At 43.1% G+C, this 19,161-nt stretch overlaps 1 protein-coding gene across 8 annotated transcripts in view; it reads right to left on the bottom strand.

Annotated features, from left to right (window-relative positions):
• Positions 1–19,161, bottom strand: part of LOC121593283 (potassium voltage-gated channel subfamily KQT member 1-like) — a 159,396-nt gene that overhangs the window by 113,073 nt on the left and 27,162 nt on the right. For 6 of the 8 annotated variants that reach the window (XM_041915518.1, XM_041915519.1, XM_041915520.1 and 3 more), the window contains exon 1: positions 6,330–6,499. The exons of the other annotated variants lie outside the window; for them this stretch is intronic. The gene's annotated coding sequence lies outside the window, so the exon portion shown is untranslated. Of the gene's footprint in view, positions 1–6,329; positions 6,500–19,161 lie in introns of those variants that run through there. 8 annotated transcript variants of the gene reach the window in all.

The raw sequence follows: 19,161 nt of genomic DNA, 5'->3' as shown, positions 1-19,161 counted from the left end.
TTGGATTCTGTTTACCTACGCCATTTCCTGCACTTACGCCACGGGAGACGACAGATTCAAGGGAAAGATGGGAGGAAAATGTGTGCATACAAAACGAGAAGAAACATCTTAAAACGTAGATGAAACTTGAAACCATAAAAATTTAAAAATTCTCCCCAAACCCATTAAGGTGTACAGTATACTTTGCGTTGCTGGATCGCTTATTTCTATCGCACTACTCAGCCATTTATAACCATATGACGTAGTTTAGGGGTTTTTTAATATGTTATTTTAAAATACGCTTTAAGAATGGATGTTGGCGTGTTAAAATAAATGAAAAAATAACATGTTTTAAATAGAGTTTGTCAACTTATGGCTGAAATTTTGTCGACAATCAACTTCAGACATTCTATTTGGAGGTTTTCAGCACAAAAAGGAAGTTGTTTAATGTTTGCTTCTACAGGTTCCGCAACAGTAAAGAATGTCTTTTTTGTCAACTAAAGCTAATCAATCATTTAGAAGGTAGTACGATGTGTTCTCAAGCTACGCAGTTAATACGAAAGGAAGATGGCAGTATTCCTCGGGGAGATAAGTATCACGAATTAAAGAAAGTCACTGTGATTTCATGTGGGTATTATTATTTAAAACTGTAAAAGATATTACTGGATTTATCATACCGATTTTGCATAACTTCATGCTCTTTTACGAGCCTTTGAATCGGGAAAATATGAGCCCTACAAGAAATAATTAGGTCAAAGGAAAAAGTTAAAATAAACTGTGTCAACTTAGGAAAACTACAAACAAAAGTGATTTGTGTAATTATAATCATGAGCAGAGCAGGTTTCTGTCTCTTAGAACTGGAGTGAAAATCATCAAACATTTCAAGCTTAAATGCTCCACTTTTGGAGCTGTTAGTGCGCTTCTATTTTCCTTTCCTCTTTTCTCCAAACAAACAGAGTCCTACAGTCCCTACAAAGCTTGGAAAAAATAATCAATTTAAAAACAACAACACCCCCCTACCCGAACACTCCCCGTTCCTCACAGTAAAAGGTCGCGAAGGATGGAAACACTAAACCGACAAAATCAAACAATCACAACGTCTGTCTTTACTTCACACCTTCACATCCCACAACGATTGGGTAGGAGTTGAGGTGCGGCAAGGAAAAAGAAATATTATTGTTACCAATTGTACACGCATCAGCCCCATCGCCACCCACCGTCAATTGCTCCAATTCGTCCAATTGGCTCCAACCCGGCCACCATTTTCTTTTCGCGCGCCACCCGCAAATCTGGCTTTCGCGCACGTGGCGAGGATTACGGCCATTCTGGCTAATTATGGCACATTCCTTCCAGCGTTTGTCAGCTGTCTGTCAGGGAGGGGCCGAGCCGGTTGATTTGATGAGCGCAATTATTTAGCCCTCCCTGCGCGCGCTTTTTTCGGCGCGTATATTTTCGGACACAGCGTTTCGCTCATCACATTATTGGCGTTGTCGGGCAAAGTTTGCAGGGAAGGGAAGAGAAATTAGCAGCGGGCGCAATATGACCGGCTGTCATGAAATTTTAAATACTTGTTCGCCCAGGTTCGCTCCTTGAGCGCGAGTTGTGTGCGAGTCGTTTCGCTGCATGACACTAATTGAATAGCGCGTTGTTGTTATTCGAGCCGCTGCCGATCAGTTATGCCGATGGGGAGCCAGTTACGCATCTCATCTGCTGCGTCGCCGATGGACGTGTTATTTTTGGGGAAGAACAATTAAGCTCTCCCTTGGGTTGGCCAGCGTCAATAAATTGCTGCCGTGCTGAGATTTCGCTGGCAGAAAGGGCCGTGGCTGGACACGTCTATTTTTAAATGAATTATTAGCATAGTAACATTGGCGGCGTTAGTTTGCCAATTATTTCGTACGTTGCTGCTTTTGTCAATTATTTTAGACATGTCATTACTTTAAAATCATATTATCTATCCCAAAAGAGTGAGAGTTTCAAATAAAGGATGACTTAATAGTATGATTGCGTAAAATACATTCGCAAATTATGCCAAGTTCGTGTGCCAACAACTGTCCAAAATGGAACAATCCTTCAGCAAACGGTAAGCACGCCTGCACAATCGCTCTCTACATCCCACTTGCAGAATGATAATGAGCGTGTGTGTGTTTGCGCAAGGAACACATGTCACATGTATGCTTTGCGGTGCCCTAAAAGCTGCAATCATAAAATTCAGCATGCCAAAAAAACAAGTAGCTGCGCCGAAACGAAGTCAAGGTGAGCGTGAGCCAGCATCAAAATTCCACGCAAACTGGCACGTGAGCTGCCTCCCAGTAGGGCGGGTGCGTTTCAATCACTCTACGCGGTCTGTTTTGCAACGCGAACAAAACGCGAAGCGCACAGCATAAACCCATCCATCCTCTCGGCGCGCAAACAATGGGATAACTGACGTTTCTGTGCCGTACTATTTTGTGTGCCATTTGGTCGCTTCCCGGTTTTTTTTCCCCCATTACGCACAATACGGCACACATCCGTTGGGCTAAGTGGACGGAATTGACCACGCGGCGCTCAACAAGCAACCCTTGTACGCTACTTAAAAATGCAGTACGACACAGTGAGTTAAAATTTTTACGACCACTCCATTGCTCCAATCCGATGGTGGCACGTTGAATTGTTTGATTTGCGCTTTTTTATTTTATTTGTTTTATGTGAGTGTGTGCCGCCACTCATCAGTCACTCTCACTGGGTGTCCTTAAATTTAATGAACGTGTTATGGAATTTTGATTTTAACATGTAATTTCTGTGTTGTGTCATCCTGAAGAGGGAGGATACACGTGTTGATATTCGGATTTGTTTTGTCTCTCTTTCTTTTTTATAACTGTGTAACGAGCGTAACAGATAGCAATAAAAATGTAAAGTTCAGTTTTATGTCACGATCAGCTACTTTGCACGGTGTTTATGGAGAGCGACGATATGGTTTATTCACGCATTTCGACACAAGTCGCACTTTCTCTAAGCATCTCATTAGCTCTGCTCTGGCAGCAGAAGCAAAGTTAGCATACATTAAAATGCTGCTAATAAAACATACTGGCAATGTTTTCTTTATGAGCCATTTTTAGCCACTAAACTCTCCCGGTGGTTGCCGATAAAGTCATACACTGGTTGGTTGTGTTGTGCCGAAGGCTTTGGTATTAATGGAGCTGTGGAGAGTGTTGGGCTGACGGATGGCTCAGCAGCGATAATCTCCATTTTATAGCGCAACATTAAAGATAATAATTTTAAAAGGTATTGTTACACATTTCGTCCCATTGGCGGTAGTTTTGAGCATAAAAAGTCAGGTGTGGCAAAAAACGCTTCTTACAGGAACAGGAAACAGTAGTAATGATCATCACTTACTGTGAATGTATTGTGCCATATTGATTCCGTTTAAGATATAGAAACAATACGAGATGCTACTATAATTAATTCTCCATATGGAGAATCAATCAATGATCTTTACGAAATCATTTACATAGTAAACTGTCATAAAATCTAAAATTTAAGAATTAAAATTTTACATACTAAACTGTCACAAAATCAATGATCTTTATGAAAAAAAAACCAAAAAACTATAATAAAATTTAACTCAACAAAACTTGTGCCACAAATTTTGATTTCCAATAATGATTTTAATGAGCTTCTTCAATGCGTTTCTTTAAATAACGTAACGTCAAAACCTGATTTTTTACCACAGCTTGGACTCTTTTCCAATTTAACTGTGTGAATTTAAAAAATTATACCACAATCGTTCGCAATAAAATTGAATTATTTTTAATATCTGAATCATTTAGCTTTTTATTACGCAAAAAGCTTTAAGGAGAATTAGCTCCTTCCTCTTATGGTAGTTACTTAATTTATGGTTAACTCATAAGTGGGTTATTAGGCACTGACATTACACATTGCATGTCACTATAAAGGGAAATCAAAACTATTTCATATTTAGTTTGATTAATCTTAATTACTGATCCATTAATTAATTAATTACTAATCCAAATCTCATGCTAAATCCTGTTGAACGATCTTGAAATATAAGAAGAATACAACAAATTTGTATTTATGTGTCGTGCTCGAAATCTTTAATATCACTCCTTTCATCGAGTAAAAACAAATCACGAAATCTCACTAAAACATTAATTAAACTGCAACATTCTGTATCCACAAGTGGAGGTCGATCATGAGAAAAACAAACAACAAGCTAACCCCTTGGCGCACACTCCCGTGCGTAACATGTAACGGTGCCTGTAACCATTTTATGATGATTTATAAACAGCCGACTTCGACTTCTGCCTTCTGACATACTACACTAACAAAGCGGACAAAACAAACAACAACCGATGATCGATAAACGGATGCAGCCACTTTTTCCGAACCACCCAATTATCCTTTGCCCAAAACAAAACAGAACATAAAGAAAAATGGAGAAAAATGGAGAAAAAGAAAAACATAATCTCACCACGAGAGCGGAACCAACAAATCCACCGTACCAATAATATTTTCATCAAACACGCTGGGAACAAAAAACAAACAACACAGTGTAAAGGGAGTACAGTCGAGCTCTGGGAGGGAAGGAAGTGAAAGCACTCGTCGTACCCGTTGGTACGTGAACGTGTGCTGGAAAAATTGCGTGGTGTGCAGTACATCTCGAACGTACGAGAAAATCGTGCCAAAACGTCGTCAAGCAAATAATGACATTAACACTTCAATCGCAACCAGCTCCTTCTCCTTCTTGAAGGGCGATTTCGCCATGTTTGTCTTGCCGATTGTGTCTGTTTGTGTGTATGTGTGTGTGTGTGTACGTCTTTGGCGCCTGGTTTTGATTGCACGATGCAATTGTGCTGTGCAGCCCGAGCTCGAGATGCCATTGTGCCTGCACACTTGGGAGTGTTTGGTCTTTGCCGGCTCTGGATGCATGCCCGAACAGCGCACGATCGATATAACACAGAACCAGCCCTCCCCGCACGTTCACACTGTTATTGCTTCCTATATGCACATGTTATTACTTTCAAACAGTCCTCCGGGCAAACACTCGGATTGCATCCCTGCAGCTGCCCTTCGCCTTCTCCGCGATCGATGCAAAACTCAAGAACCGACTCATAACTCGTTCGCCCCGGACCAACTTGAACGGTGCGAAATGTTTTAAACCTCCCCGAGCCACTCGTGTAGGTGTGTTTATGTGTGTGCAAACCTTTGGGAATTGGGAGGGCGGGTGTTTAGAATTTCATAAGGTTCATTATTAAAACCGCCTCGCGTGGTCGATATGCGCGAATGCGATAACGATTTGCGTACGCAGCTACAAGCGGAGCTGCTGGCGCGAATACTACAATTTCATCCCAGTAAGCATGGTGGTTTTGTTGCTAAACAGCCAAACAGTGGGCGGAAAAGGGATGGAAGGTTTGTATGCGTGTGTGTTGTGTGTGTGTGCTAGAACAGAACGGAGGAAGAAATTTTCATCCAAACAGACATCACCACCGTCATCAACATCATCATCAGCCCCCAGTGCGCACACAGATGCTCTTTGTTTCGTCCAACTTTCATCCATCTCGCTCTCGTGTGCTTTCTCTCTCCCTCTCTCACACGCACAAACACACTAACAGTCATTGCACAGAGCGTGGTAAAAACCTTCCGGAGGCGATTTCGCCCGCCCGCCCACCCGGGAAAGATTACACCGTCTAACTAATTTTACTGTCGAATGCTAATGGTTTCATTTTGGACGTACATTCGACGGGTATGGATTTTCGGTTTGATACACCGGCGTGTCTGTACGCGAAGGGTAGACATGGGAAAAGGGCACACCAGACTACACCAATACCCCATTTTCCAACCACTTTTTGTTTGGTCGTTTTACGGTAGGGAAGGAGTCGATGGCGGCCTACGATCAGGGCGAGCAAATGCTCATTTATGGGACTGTGCTCTGGTCGATGGGGCAATGAAGTTATGGTTCTTTTCTTTCTCGATCACCGGTGGGGTCACCGTGCTCCGCCGCCGCACCATTCTAGGCATCTTCCATAAACAAATCCCAACTCGAAAAAAAAACAAGGAAACGACATCACTCAAGGCTGTGACAGCGGAGAAAATTAATACATTCACTCGCTTGATGGACACACACACACCAAATCACTTTGGGATACTGCGCGAAAACCACTACACACTACAGCATCCCACCACCACTCCCCCTCTTTCGGAACACACTATTAATTAGAGAATCCTGTGGTTTTTCTTCTTGCGTGGCACTTGGTGATGGCACTTTCATTTTGTTCATCCACTTCTGTTCGCTTTCTTCTGGTCCGGGAGCTAAATAAAGATGGAACGCGCGTTGATCGGTGTTCACTCACTCGCTTGTACTGATCAATTAACGTCGGTTAGCCTCCAACCCGGCCTACCACCCATTCCCTCCCCCCAGCTTTGCAACGTCTGCCTCCTCCCTGGAACACCGGCGAGTACACCAAGAATATCTTGCGACCGACGCTACCAACCGCGAACCGAGACCGAGCGTTCCGTCGGAGTATCGGACCACAACTGATTCATTATACTTTTTCCCTCGCCCGGGTCAACCGAAATTGCTTGGTTTTGCCTCGACCGGGGGGCCCGTTTCTCGTGCGATTGTATCGCCAGACGCCCGTCGGGAAGGGACGGGGGGGGGGGGGATTGCGTGAGCATGGCGGCGTTTGCTTTGCGAGATGTAATCCACCCAAACAAACTACTCGAGATCGAGGCAGATTCGGCACACAGGCCACCCCCCTGTTGGATGTTGGCCGGATGTTTTCCACACCGAGCGAGCGCACACGCACACACACACACACGCTCGATCACTTTTGCCTTTTGCTCGCTAAGTTTGGAGAGGATGTGATTTCGGTTCGGTAGGCGGTTTGGGTTTTCACCCCTGTTCAGAGCCAAATCCAGAGTGCGCATTCGGAAAGAATCACTCGAAATGCGATTTCGATAAGCGTTTAATTTTCCGCACCCAGCCCGAAGAGGAAGAAGCAAACGCGAATGTGAAGAAGGTCAGTGTAAGATGCTCTCAACCGGGTGCGGGTAATGGAACGGAATTGGTGATTGGCCGTTGTAGATACACTGTCGTAGCGCCCGAGTAGTCGTTCATCGCCCAAAACGTGTGGCATGTTTGGTGGTTCTAGCGGATAAACAAGCAGCTATTGGAGTGAAAGTTTTGGAGGGCGAAAGTGGACACCACATCCCAACCCTACCGGCCAAAACAAGCGGTGCCATCCCGTGGTATAAATCAATCAATGTTTTTCCTAAACATTAACCCCAGGGAATTACGTCCAGAAGGACATGCGAGTAGCTAAGTTTAAGAAGTTACCAAACTGTTCCAAAGTTACATAGGATAAAATTTAGGAAAAAAAAGGTTAAATATTAGCTCTTAAGAGCCATGAAGTAATCTGAACGATGTTTATGGTTCTAATAACATTCTAAATTTAACTGACATTAAAAGCAATTTTACTCATTTTGTTCTGTTTAGATTTTTCATTGGAGCCAAAGAGGGTCATCCAAGATTGAGAAGATCGTCATTAATTTCGTTCTCGTTTCAGCCAGAAATCGTATGCTATTTCAGCATTATTTGAACGATTTGGTAAAACAGAATGTAAGTCAAATTATGAAAATCATAGTCGATGCCATTTACATTTGGCTCTTGCCATTTTTCGAAAGCTTATGTCAAATATTACATCCAAGGTACATATCTTTGTCTCATATATATAACAGACTAGAGTCGTCGATAGACATAACGCGCCATAACGCCCGGTCCTGTGCTGCAGATCTCCAACTCGAGACACCGATCCTCCGCAAGTCTATCCCAACCTGGTCAAGCCACCGTACTCGCTGCGTCCCGTCCCTCTGCTCCGCGTGCCTGTTGGGTCCTTTTCGATGACCCTTCAGGCTGGATAGCTAACAGGCCTTCTCTTTATATGCCCCAGCCATCTCAGTCTCCCGATTTTCACCAGGATTCCAATCGGGGGAACACCTAGTAGCTCGTACAGCTCATCATTTCACCGTCTTCAATCTTTCTTTACCATTTTTGCCTCGTTATAATCAATTACTATCTTATCGTTGCAAAACATAACTTACAGACTGGCAGAAACACGTGGGTTGGAGGTAACACATTAATACAAACTGTCAAAAGTTGGCACACTGAAGGGAAATATTTAGCGGAAGCTTCTATATACTCTTGATATTTCGGCTTGTGTTATTTAAGAAGTCACAGTTAAGAACATTATCCTCGTAATGCAAACCTCAATACTCTGCAGAAAAGTGAAGCTACCCAATAACTCGTACAATGTACTTTCATCACACACGCGCAAACAAGTTTGTTTCTCCACAAACAACTTTCATTGCATTTCGTAACATAAGTTTCATTGACCCTGTCGTAGGGCTTGTGGCGATCGATCTACTCCCAAAGGCTCGACGTTGGTGCTAGTTCTTCAATTGGTCAATCATGTGCCATTCTACGTAAAGTGTTTTCGTTTCCAATTCCCATTCGAAGAAGAATCGATTTACAGTCAGCACACTACTACGCACTACAATCACCACGTTGTTGTGCAACTTAGTGACGTTATTTCCAATTTCCAAATAACCCAAGGATCGAATAACATATTTTAACCAAACAATAACAAGTTAGATAACTTTAATCACCTCTGAGGAAGTCCAAGCTTACCTTCAAGTCCAAAGCCCATTCAAATTCCCATAAAGCTCCTGAGAAATAGCTCGTTGCTCGTTTCTTTGTTTTGGTATCGAAACCACAATCGAAACGTGTGACAATAACAACTACCCAACAACAACCCAAAACAGTCATCATTGATATGTGCTGCTTCGATGCGCTGCCTACCATTAAAAATAATTGACACAATACAACAAACAGACACACACACACACGGGCCTGGAAGCGAAAAACTTCCCAAGACACTGTACCAATCAAAACAAAGACTTGCTTAACCAGCCTGCGATGCTTATCGGAGAGCACACACATATCGACACCGAGCACCAAACCTAATAGCTTCTGACAACTACCTTCTCCCTATCCTCCTGCATAGCACACCCCTGGGGAAAGCGCACGCCCCCTGATGGTGGCCTGACAACTTTCCACCCAAAAGACCCCCGGCCGGAAACGACGTCAAGTCGAGAGTTTGCTACCATTCGCACCCATCCACCATCGCCTTGTGGGAGGTGAGAAAACATTGTGTGTGAGCCAACGCGGTACTAAAGCGCACCGATTCTCCGATTGAATCGCTCACCAAATGGTACTAATTTCACTCGCAGCAAAGGGCAACCCATTTTGCCGCCAACACCACGGCACCAAGAAGGGTGGAAACTGGCTGGGCTGGCCCGAATGTTATCAGCCCGTTTTGGGGGGAAGTTTTTGCTTATGTGTGTTGGTTTGCTTTTTTTTGTTTCGGCGTGGAAAACTTCCCCCAACACCCACAACCCACTGCATCACAGTCCCGGTGTCTCCCGGTGGTCGTTATCGGGTGGGGTGAATTGATCCATTTAATTCGTAAAGTTTTTCTTTGAACAGTTTTTGCCCTCCCTTCACGCATCGTGTGGGTGTGTGTGTTAGGCTTCTTTTCTTCTACCGTTGCCGAGTTTTTTCGGTTCCGTATCTTTACCGATTCTTGCTTTGTTCTTTCCATCTGAAACATTTACGAACCATGGGCCGCAGTGGTGTGCCGCCTTGGTTTTTGGTGAGCCCACGGGAAGCGTTACGGAATCGTCTAGAGAGGGTTCAAAGCATCCTACGAGGCACTACCACAGTCGGCATCCTTTTCGCACAGGAATTCGTGGGCGCTGATGCATGGCGCCGATGGTATTCCACCGAGACAGAACGACACACAACCAAAAGGGGCTTTTGTCACATTGGTTTTGCTTTAAAAATTCAACCGAACACCAAACGACTTTCTGTCGACCTGTCCCGGTGGGAGAGGGTGCTTGGTTGTTGGACCACTCTCACCCTCTCTCCTCTGCGGTCCCAGCGGAGCGTGAAAGGCCCGGGACAGAGGGCGGAACTTCCGACTGTGAGGCAAACCGGCGGTAGTACCCTTCGTTCGTGGAACGAGGCACGGTGAAGTTTTGTGACGTGCTGTGGATGAATTATTCACGGCAGCCTGATAAAAGCCTGATGTTTTCTCCATTTCGTCACATCACACGAGCTTGTGCTTCTACCCTTCTGCTTTCTGTCTTGAACCGCGCGGGTACAACAGATTGCGCACACACCGGTGCTTCGAATTATTGACGAACAATATAAAAAGGGTAGATCAGGTGTGTAAGTGGAGCTACTCTGTTTCATTTTTGAATAATTAACCGGATCGAGGCAGCTCTAGAAGCCCCGCAACAACAACAAAAAATGGGCATCCTCGGATGAAAGGGTATGGTTTGCAAATGTCCCGAATGCGCTGAAACCTATCCGTCAGAATGATGTGGGTTGATGTTCTTGTAGGGAGAATGGAAGGATGCAGTGTGGAAAGATGCGAAAGGATTGCCATATTCAGTAGCAGCACAAATTAAATTTAATTACTAATTTCGGAATTCAAAGGCTTTAATGCTAGAATGCTTTTAAAGACGAATTCACTTTACAAGCAAAGCAATTAAAGAATCCGAATCGTCATTTTATTCAAGTTAGATGTAGCTTTGTTTCTTATTGAATGCAGTGCAATTATCTTCTGTTTTAATATAATTATTACTACTTTATTTTAGGAAACTTCTTGAGTTCATAAACTGATAGATTCATTGCAAATTGAGCTCTTTCAGCAGTAGGAAAATAAAAGACATTGGATACAATCTTCTTATGAAGAAGAGATGCAAAATTCCAGAACAAATATGATGATCGATACAACCCAGAAGTTCTTTGAAAAGGAGCTGAAACAATAATTAACGAATTTTGGCATGATTATGTTTAAGAATAAAACACGCTTAAGACGAAATATTACGCGGAAAGTTTTGTATTGATCAAATCGTTTTAATAACTGGAAAGAGTCATACGCAAGTGTAGCAGTAGAAATATCTATGCTTTGAAATTCCATTAAAGTTATAGGCAAATATTGTTACTGCTTATACTTATTTAGATGCCCAACTCCTGAAATATTAGCAAACATTTCTTTGAAATGATTCCCGATTCAAATTAGTTGCCGAGATTCAATTACTTTCTCATTTCTCATCCTCACGCGTCAAATTTACAATTTTGCACCTTTTCTTCTATGCAATCTTTTCTACTCAAAACGCACCACGCACACACCGAAATCTTACACATACCAGAAACCAATTTTTTAGCAATACTTTACCCCATTTCCACCGCCACACCAACAGTAACTCATCTCCGCCGTTGTTTGGCGAAGTAATGGCATCGATTTTGCGCCCTCCAGCCCCTTCGCGGGGAAAAAACGCTTTTCCCCCATGCAGCACCGCAGCAAGTGATGAAATAAAAGATTAATTCACATATCCAAATTCAAATTACCGTACGCAGCATATTCACGCACACATTCCCATGGCAGCTTTGGGGGATTACGCTTTGAGTGGCAAACAAACGCCCATCTACCCCCAGCGGAGCATCCGGAGTCCCCCTTGGGCGGGGAGAGCAAGGAAGAAAAGAAAGAAAGAAAGAAAGAAAAATTGTTGCCTCACATGTTGGTGTGTGCAAATAAAAACACAACAAAACGTGCGCACACACACACACATGCGAACACACCCATCCATACAGACGCTCGCGCTACGTCCAGCAGCTTCCGGAGGCAATGGTGAAGTGATGCTCTTGAAGACGTTAAGCAGAACCCGCGCTGCACGACGCGTATTCTGTGGACCAGTGTGCGTGTCTGTGTGTGAGCTCGAATGAAGCAGATGTAATCAAAAGTATCACAGAATCACGTAAAAACGCCGAACCAACACACACTGTACAAATCTGCGCAGAAATGTCTATGGAAGCGGCGAAAGAAGAAGTTTGCTGGTGGAGTATTGAAATCGAACGGAGTGTACTTAAATGTGGAAATTACTTTCACCCGCTTAAACGGCAAGCGAGATGGAAGGTGTATATGTGTGTGTGAGAGAGAAAGAGAACGACAGAGATAAATACTACCACCATTCTGTGTGTACCGAAATGCCATCAAAAGTAAGAAAAAGACAGTTTTTTTTTCTATTCAACTTTTCAAAGCTTTATGTATTCAGCTAACCGGTTGGCTGCTTCGTGTGGTTACGTCGCTCGTGGTACAACACAGAAAAGCAAAGAAAGGAGTAACAACAACTGGAAGCAACTCGGGTGCGATGGTGGACGAGGTTCAATCCAATCCACTCGGCGGTAGAAGATTGTCTCCTTCTTTACGCATTTAACGTCTTAATTGTGGGACGCGCGAAACATACGCACACCCAGCCGCGCGTACACAAACACGCGGTAAAAAGTAAAGTTTGCCAACGGGAAGTTTGTGAAGCGTATCACAACCAGCATATCGCGTTGCTGTTCCGCTTCCTTTAGCAACCCGTAGGACGAACCAAGCAAACGGGCAAACCCAACCAAAAAACAGGCGAACGGCATATCGGCATACCACACGGCGTGTAAAACATCTGCTCGTTAGTATGTAAATTATTTTCCGCAAAAATTTCCTTCAATTTCAACATCCGTAACGAATGGAGCAAATCCAGGAAAGCGAGACATGGGAGAGAGCGAAAAAACCAGCTTGCTCGAACAACTTTCCCACTTACATCTTTGCGAGTTGATAATGTACGGTAACGTTAAATTTACAATATGGCACTTGTCAAAGGGGGCACACAGCTACACGGGGGTTGTGCAAGCCGCTGCTAATGGTTATGAATATTTTATGGATCTTTATGGTATTACGTTCAAAATTCGCAAAACTAAGCTCTGGGTTAAACAACTGATGGCATTCCGGAAGCGATTTACAGTGCCAGATGCTGCTGACGTTTTGAAACAAGGGCAAATTATCATTCAAAACTCATCAAAGTTATGGTTTGTTGAGTTCAAGTTACTTTGTTTACATTATCCTTTTAGGATCAATTGTGACTCAGATTAAGACATTGTAAATGGGTTCTGTAACGTCATATCTGCAAGTCATATCAAAACGAAAACCTTCGTTTGCCATAAACATGTATTTTTAATAATTATTTACATAATATTTATTACAAAAGCTAAAATGTATTTGCTAAAAGCATTTATCACATTTTGTTTCCTAAAGTCATTGTTTCGCAACCAGGAACTGAAACAATATATAAATTTGACAATCCCTGATGCATCTTGCGAAAGAAAAGCAAACGGTTATATAGCTATTCGATTATGTTTTGCAACTGTCTTTGTTGATTTTGAAATGGAAAAAAAAACTTTATTTAATTATGTTTATAAACTCATAAGCACTTCTGCAGTAGATAAGTAAATTAGTGCAATTTATGACATATTTCAACAGCTTTTTCGTTGCCGTGGCCACGCTTCGAATCATCATAAGTTGCTCCTTTGCATACTTTCAGGCGCTCGAGAAGGTGGCTGCAACAAATCGTTCCTTTTTCGGTGTATAAATTAATCTTAAATCATTACTGAAGCCATTCGCACAAAGTACATACACAAAAACTTCATTTGTATCCTATCACCGTGTTTTTCGTGTCCTGCCAACCCCTACAGTATAGGCAACCATGAAATTAAGTATTGTTCACGGAAAGCGGACGAGAAAAGCATATCCTGCTACCTTAATGCAATGAACTCACATTATGAGTTTCATTGTTTCCCCTTTATATTAATTGAACTTGACCTGCAGTTGTTCTCTGGCTATCTGAAGCATCAGCAAAATTAATCGAATGATTACCGATAAAACCGGCTTATCATCATTGTATATCAATGCGTCATTCCAAATGCGGTTGATCAAGCGATCAATAAGCAACCGTAGTTTACCCTGCCAAATGAATATAATTAAGCATAAAAACCACCCAAAATTAATGCATCGATTCTGTCCACTATCGCCAAATAATGGTCAAGCGCACTGAACCACACCGCTATGATTTCTTAATATGTATGCACATACAATTAATTCGTACGGCACAAACAATTTGATTTGCCAAATCAAACACACGCCACCATAAAACAGTTTATCGGCACATCTAATTGCAAAAGTTCAATTGCAGAAGAGTTCACCGCCGAAACCGAACCGAGCAGCCACCAGAGAGCAAAATTAAATTCCCCACGCAACCAGTCGCGGTTTCACTGGGGTTAAAGTCAGCAAAAGGGTTTGGAGCTTCTTTTTCCCCCATTTGGTTTTGACTCACTGCGGTCAACCACCACCAGCAGAGGGCTTTAAAAACTCAAACCCTCGCCAAAAACAAGGGGTTGAAGCAGCACAGCCATAACCGTGTCAACCGTAGCACCCGACCCTGCGGCTAGGCGCCACGCAATGTTGCGGGCGCGCAACGTAATGGACGTTGAATGGTTCAAACAAATCGCCTACCCGGAAGGCCGGTAAACCTTTCCCGGTGGGTGAGTTTAGCACCAGCGTTTTCACCCCGTTCAGTGGATGTCTCCAAAAAAACAAAAAACAAAAAAACAGGTTAACCTAATTAATCCTGACGACGATCCTTTTTTATACGACGCTACCGCACACAACACACGCCACACCGCACCAGTCCCTAGGTTTCTGCTGAGTCCGACGGAGGACCATAGACTCACACCTCCTGCCGTGCGGGCGAGGGTGGAGAAAGCCGTTTTGCAGCCGTTTTGCTGACATTGTTCTACTTTTGTCAGTGACCGGGACGACCGGCCGGGCTGAGTTTTCCACCCATTTCTTGCCCGCCATATGGCGCAGCGGTGAAAAAGGGAGCACGTGGGATCCGTACTAGGGGTCTCGGTGCTCCATGCCAGGTGTCGTTGTGCTGCTGTGTGGGTGTGCGCGCGTAGGTTGAGACACATACCGGAAAACATTAGCGGCAAGTAGGTTGTTGTAATGTTCTTGGCTTTATTTTTACCTTCACGCTTCACGGAATGGCTTTCCGGGGAGCGGGGTGGGCAAACGAGAAGAATGCGAGGGCTCGTGTACCGGTGTATGATAAATTTAGAACCTGGCATTTCTTTCTCCTATAACCGACCGCCCACCACCCCTCACTCCCACTAGTAGTTTTTGCCGCGAAAATTCGAAACTCAAAAAAGGGAGCATGAAGCACCTACGCGACCTACCCAAGTGCCGCACGAGATTATCGATCCGAGCGCCGGGAGATGTTTCGGGCGCGGACGCGGACTTTCTTTTCCATCGTTCGGAATGGCTCACAGCCGAAGGAAAAACGAGCAGCGTGGCAGCAGCGTGAGCTGAAAATGAACAACAGCCATACATCATTATCGACACGAGCGCACTTATCTCTTCGTGCTGTGGGAACCATAGTTTCGTTTGCTTTTTTCCCACCCCTCCTTTTGGTTGTTGTACTTTCCCTGAACTCGCTCGGAAGAATGATGCCATCGGGGATGGCCTCGCAGGGAGGAATGCGAGGGAGCGAAATCGGGAACTAATGTGTCGAGCGTGCTGGGGAAGAGGCAAAAACCAACGGGTTTAACCATGTATGCGTTGTTGTGATTGTCGTTCGACCTTTGGCATTGCAACGTCATCGACAGCGACGATAAGCAATTGGGAGGGAAGGGGAAGAGCAGTGCTTCGAGCAGTGCATCCACTTCTGTATCCTTATGCGCCCCGAAGGCTAATGTGGGTTGTTTATGAATTGAGGTTGCTAATGTACGGATTGGTAAGTTCTTGTAACGATGTAATGACAAAACATGACACGATGGTTCTTTCTTCTTCTGTTTTGCGAAAAAGGGTGTATCCTTCTATGTCTCTTGGATCTTAAGTTTGAATTACAATACTCAGAGGCTGATTTTCTCTTGTTTAAACTTAGACTACCTCGAGTCATATTTTTATGGTTCACTATCACTTTGTAGAAGAATCAAATTGTTGTAAACATTTTACATATTACAGAGGAATGACGTTCACTCAGGCTCATCGGGACTAGACCTTGAATTTTAGTGTTTTTTTGTTATGACAATGTGCTCTGATAACGGCGTAATTTTCCAATCCAATATGATGGAACGCAACTGTCATTTGGATAAGGAAAATAACAAGGTGGTTTAATAAGATCAGGTGGTGGAATCTAGAGCATTTTGATAATTCGTCAATTGACGTAAGGTCCTCAGTATTCAAACTTTGATTACATTTATTTAATTTGTTCATATAATTTATCTACCTCATTTTTTCGATTAAATATACTTTAAAGATATATTTTGAGATTTGCGAGTTCTTATTTTACATTAAAACATAGATTTAAGTGTGTTATTTCGTGTTATTTCGTGAATTTATTGTATATTTTATTGTGTTTTCTACGTGTTTAAGGATAAAAATGAAGAAATCATTTATTTTTCATATTTATTTCTCATTATGTACAAGACACATGGACGATTTAGGTGAGATTAGAACATCAACTCTTTTGTTAATAAACCTCATTTTTTCGATAAAATCAATAAACATATAAAAATGCACGTAGTAACAAAGAAATCTGTTATATTTACTGTTTTATGTGCGGAAACCAACGCTTTTAAAATGACGTAAAGTCCCTCAACTATGGTGAACCCCCAAAGAACCTTTTCAACCACCTGATAATTTTAATCCACCTTGGGGAAGTACTACTAGAATAATAGAAATTGTTTATATTGACAGACTGAAAGTTGAGCTTTATAACTTCAAAAGAGTCCATCACTACATTAGATCCATTGTGTGATCTATTTCGTAATTTTAGTATAAAGTGCACTCTAAATAAATTACTAACGCTTCCTTATATTTTATAACATGCTGCTGGATGACGCCTAGCAAAACACTTACGGGTTTGTCATTAGAAATGCACGCTAGAATTTCATCATCTTTTTTTCTCTAAACTTCATCAATCGCTCTCGAGAGTGATGGATGCGCGGTGAGAAAATCGACACCATCGACGCAAGTATGGTGGCACCAGCCAGAGCGCAAGCACCGAACACATTCGTCATCTACTTCAACCGATGCACTTATCAGTTCACCGTCGCGTAGCCGCACTTCACATCCATCTTTCACCAACCACGCAGCTGACAAACACGTGCACAACAGGCGTAGGAGGAGAAGGTCGTGGCTCGGGCTTTTCACATGTGATGACGATGTGGCGGACGGATATGACCGGGCCTGATAATTCGTGCGAAGATTATGACGACGCTCTCCGCTGCCGCTGTGCAAAAGCGGTGATGACGAAACGGTGATGATTAAACTGAACCGGCCAGATAATCATAGTGATGAGCCAAAAATTGCAAAATGATGGATGGCCTCTAGAGATTATTTCACTTCTTTTTATTCTCCTGCACTTCCGATACAGTAGAGCATGTGTGTGTGTTGAATTGTATTACTCATGCACACTTGTGTGGAATATGTCGTTTGCTAACAAAAAAAGCCCGACCGAGTTCAATGATTATCATTCCAAACGGTGGATCCACTACTCGTTAACGGCCTTACTCGAGAGCGCTACGCTTTTCATGGCAACCGAGCTGCTGGGAGCGGATTGTTGATTCTCGCCGTTGAGTGTGGGTACAGTTGCTATCATTTTCCTTCTTTTCCTTCTCTACCATGACGCACCACTCCTGTCCAATGTGGCGGCCATTCATCAACGCTAGAGAGCCTCGTACACGGTCACTCTGATCCTGCCCGGGGGTTCCGATTATATACGTACGTACTTTGCTACGTATGAAAGCTTTCCTGTTGAGTTGTTGCGACTCACCGGAACCGGATATCGATGAGCGACTCGCTACGCAGGGTTCCACACTACAGCACCGAAAGGATGAAAGAGGTATGGGGAGGTGAGGGGGGGAGCAGGAATGATATGGCAAGATTTTTGGAGCAGCGGACACGTGATAAATTGTTTCCAATCAGAGCTGTGACGGGTTGGGTAGGTTGGATGGGCGCAACACATTGGCAACACGATGGGATCCACTTCCGGAAATTAGGTGTGCTTGAGTGAATAGAATTTTGGGTCGAAATGTTAGCTTTGGTGGGAATTAAGTGGATGGAATGTTTGCACTCCAGCCTGGCTATGCTACGCGATGCGAGTTAATGGGAAATTAGTACCTTTCTGCCAGGACTACACCTGCATTTTGAAGCGGTTTTATAAACAAAAATATGAAACAGTCTATCTCGATAACAAAACGATTGATTTTTGTTGGAAAAAATCTGAAAAGATTCACAAAACTACGCTAAACAATCATTTGATTTAAGCCTGAACAATAATTGGCTTAACGCTAAAATACTTATGTTTGCATACCTTCAGGCTGATATTTCCTGATTTCGAATTAGAAAAAATAACAAGGTCAAAGTTATGAATTGGGAACTATCAAATTAATACAACATAAAAGAAAACACATCGTTCGTAATCACTGTTGGAAACAAATAAGCCAAACCCAACTCAAAACGAAAACGCGCTCGAAAAGCTTAACGTATCGGTATGATTTATCGGTATCGGATAGGGTTGGGAAATATTTTCCAAAACAACGACCGACCAACCGCCCCATCGGTTTTGCAGGCAAAGCCTGAATGATAATAAATCTTTTCCTCTAATTGACAAACCAAAAAAAAAGGAAAAATCACAACCTACTGCCCAATACCAGTACTAGACACCACACACACACCGACCAGCGTATGCCAATAATCAAAGCAAAATACAACGATACAATAGGAGAGTTTCAGTTTCTTCGCATTCCCTTGATTTCAAGCCGTTCCCTCCGTTTGCCAGTCATATAGTTACAGAACTATACTAGCGTCCCCTTCCTAAGTGACGTTTGTACGCGCTTTATTTCCCCCGCCCTGTCCGTGGAAATGCAAATGCCCTCTCACTGATAATGGAATAATAAATTATTTTAATGCAGAAACGCGAAGGACGGTTGATTAATTACTTATTTATGTATATTAGCTTCATTTGCCGGGTGGCAGACCGGACGGTAAATACAATTTACAGCACGCCCGCCCGGCACGAGAAGAAGAGTCGTCCTGTGAGGTGACCCCGCATTAAGGTCCGCTTTGGACACGAAGGCGAGGGTTGAAAGTTTAACCCCCTGTCTGACGAGGAGGGGGCTGAAGAATTTTGAAATTAAACTGTTATTGAGAAATTCACTTTCAACTTTATGCGGGA

Source organism: Anopheles merus, chromosome 2L (assembly GCF_017562075.2).
Source record: "Anopheles merus strain MAF chromosome 2L, AmerM5.1, whole genome shotgun sequence".
NCBI lineage: Eukaryota > Metazoa > Arthropoda > Insecta > Diptera > Culicidae > Anopheles > Anopheles merus.
Note: the sequence above shows the minus strand (reverse complement) of the source record. Positions and strands in the feature narration are given on the sequence as shown.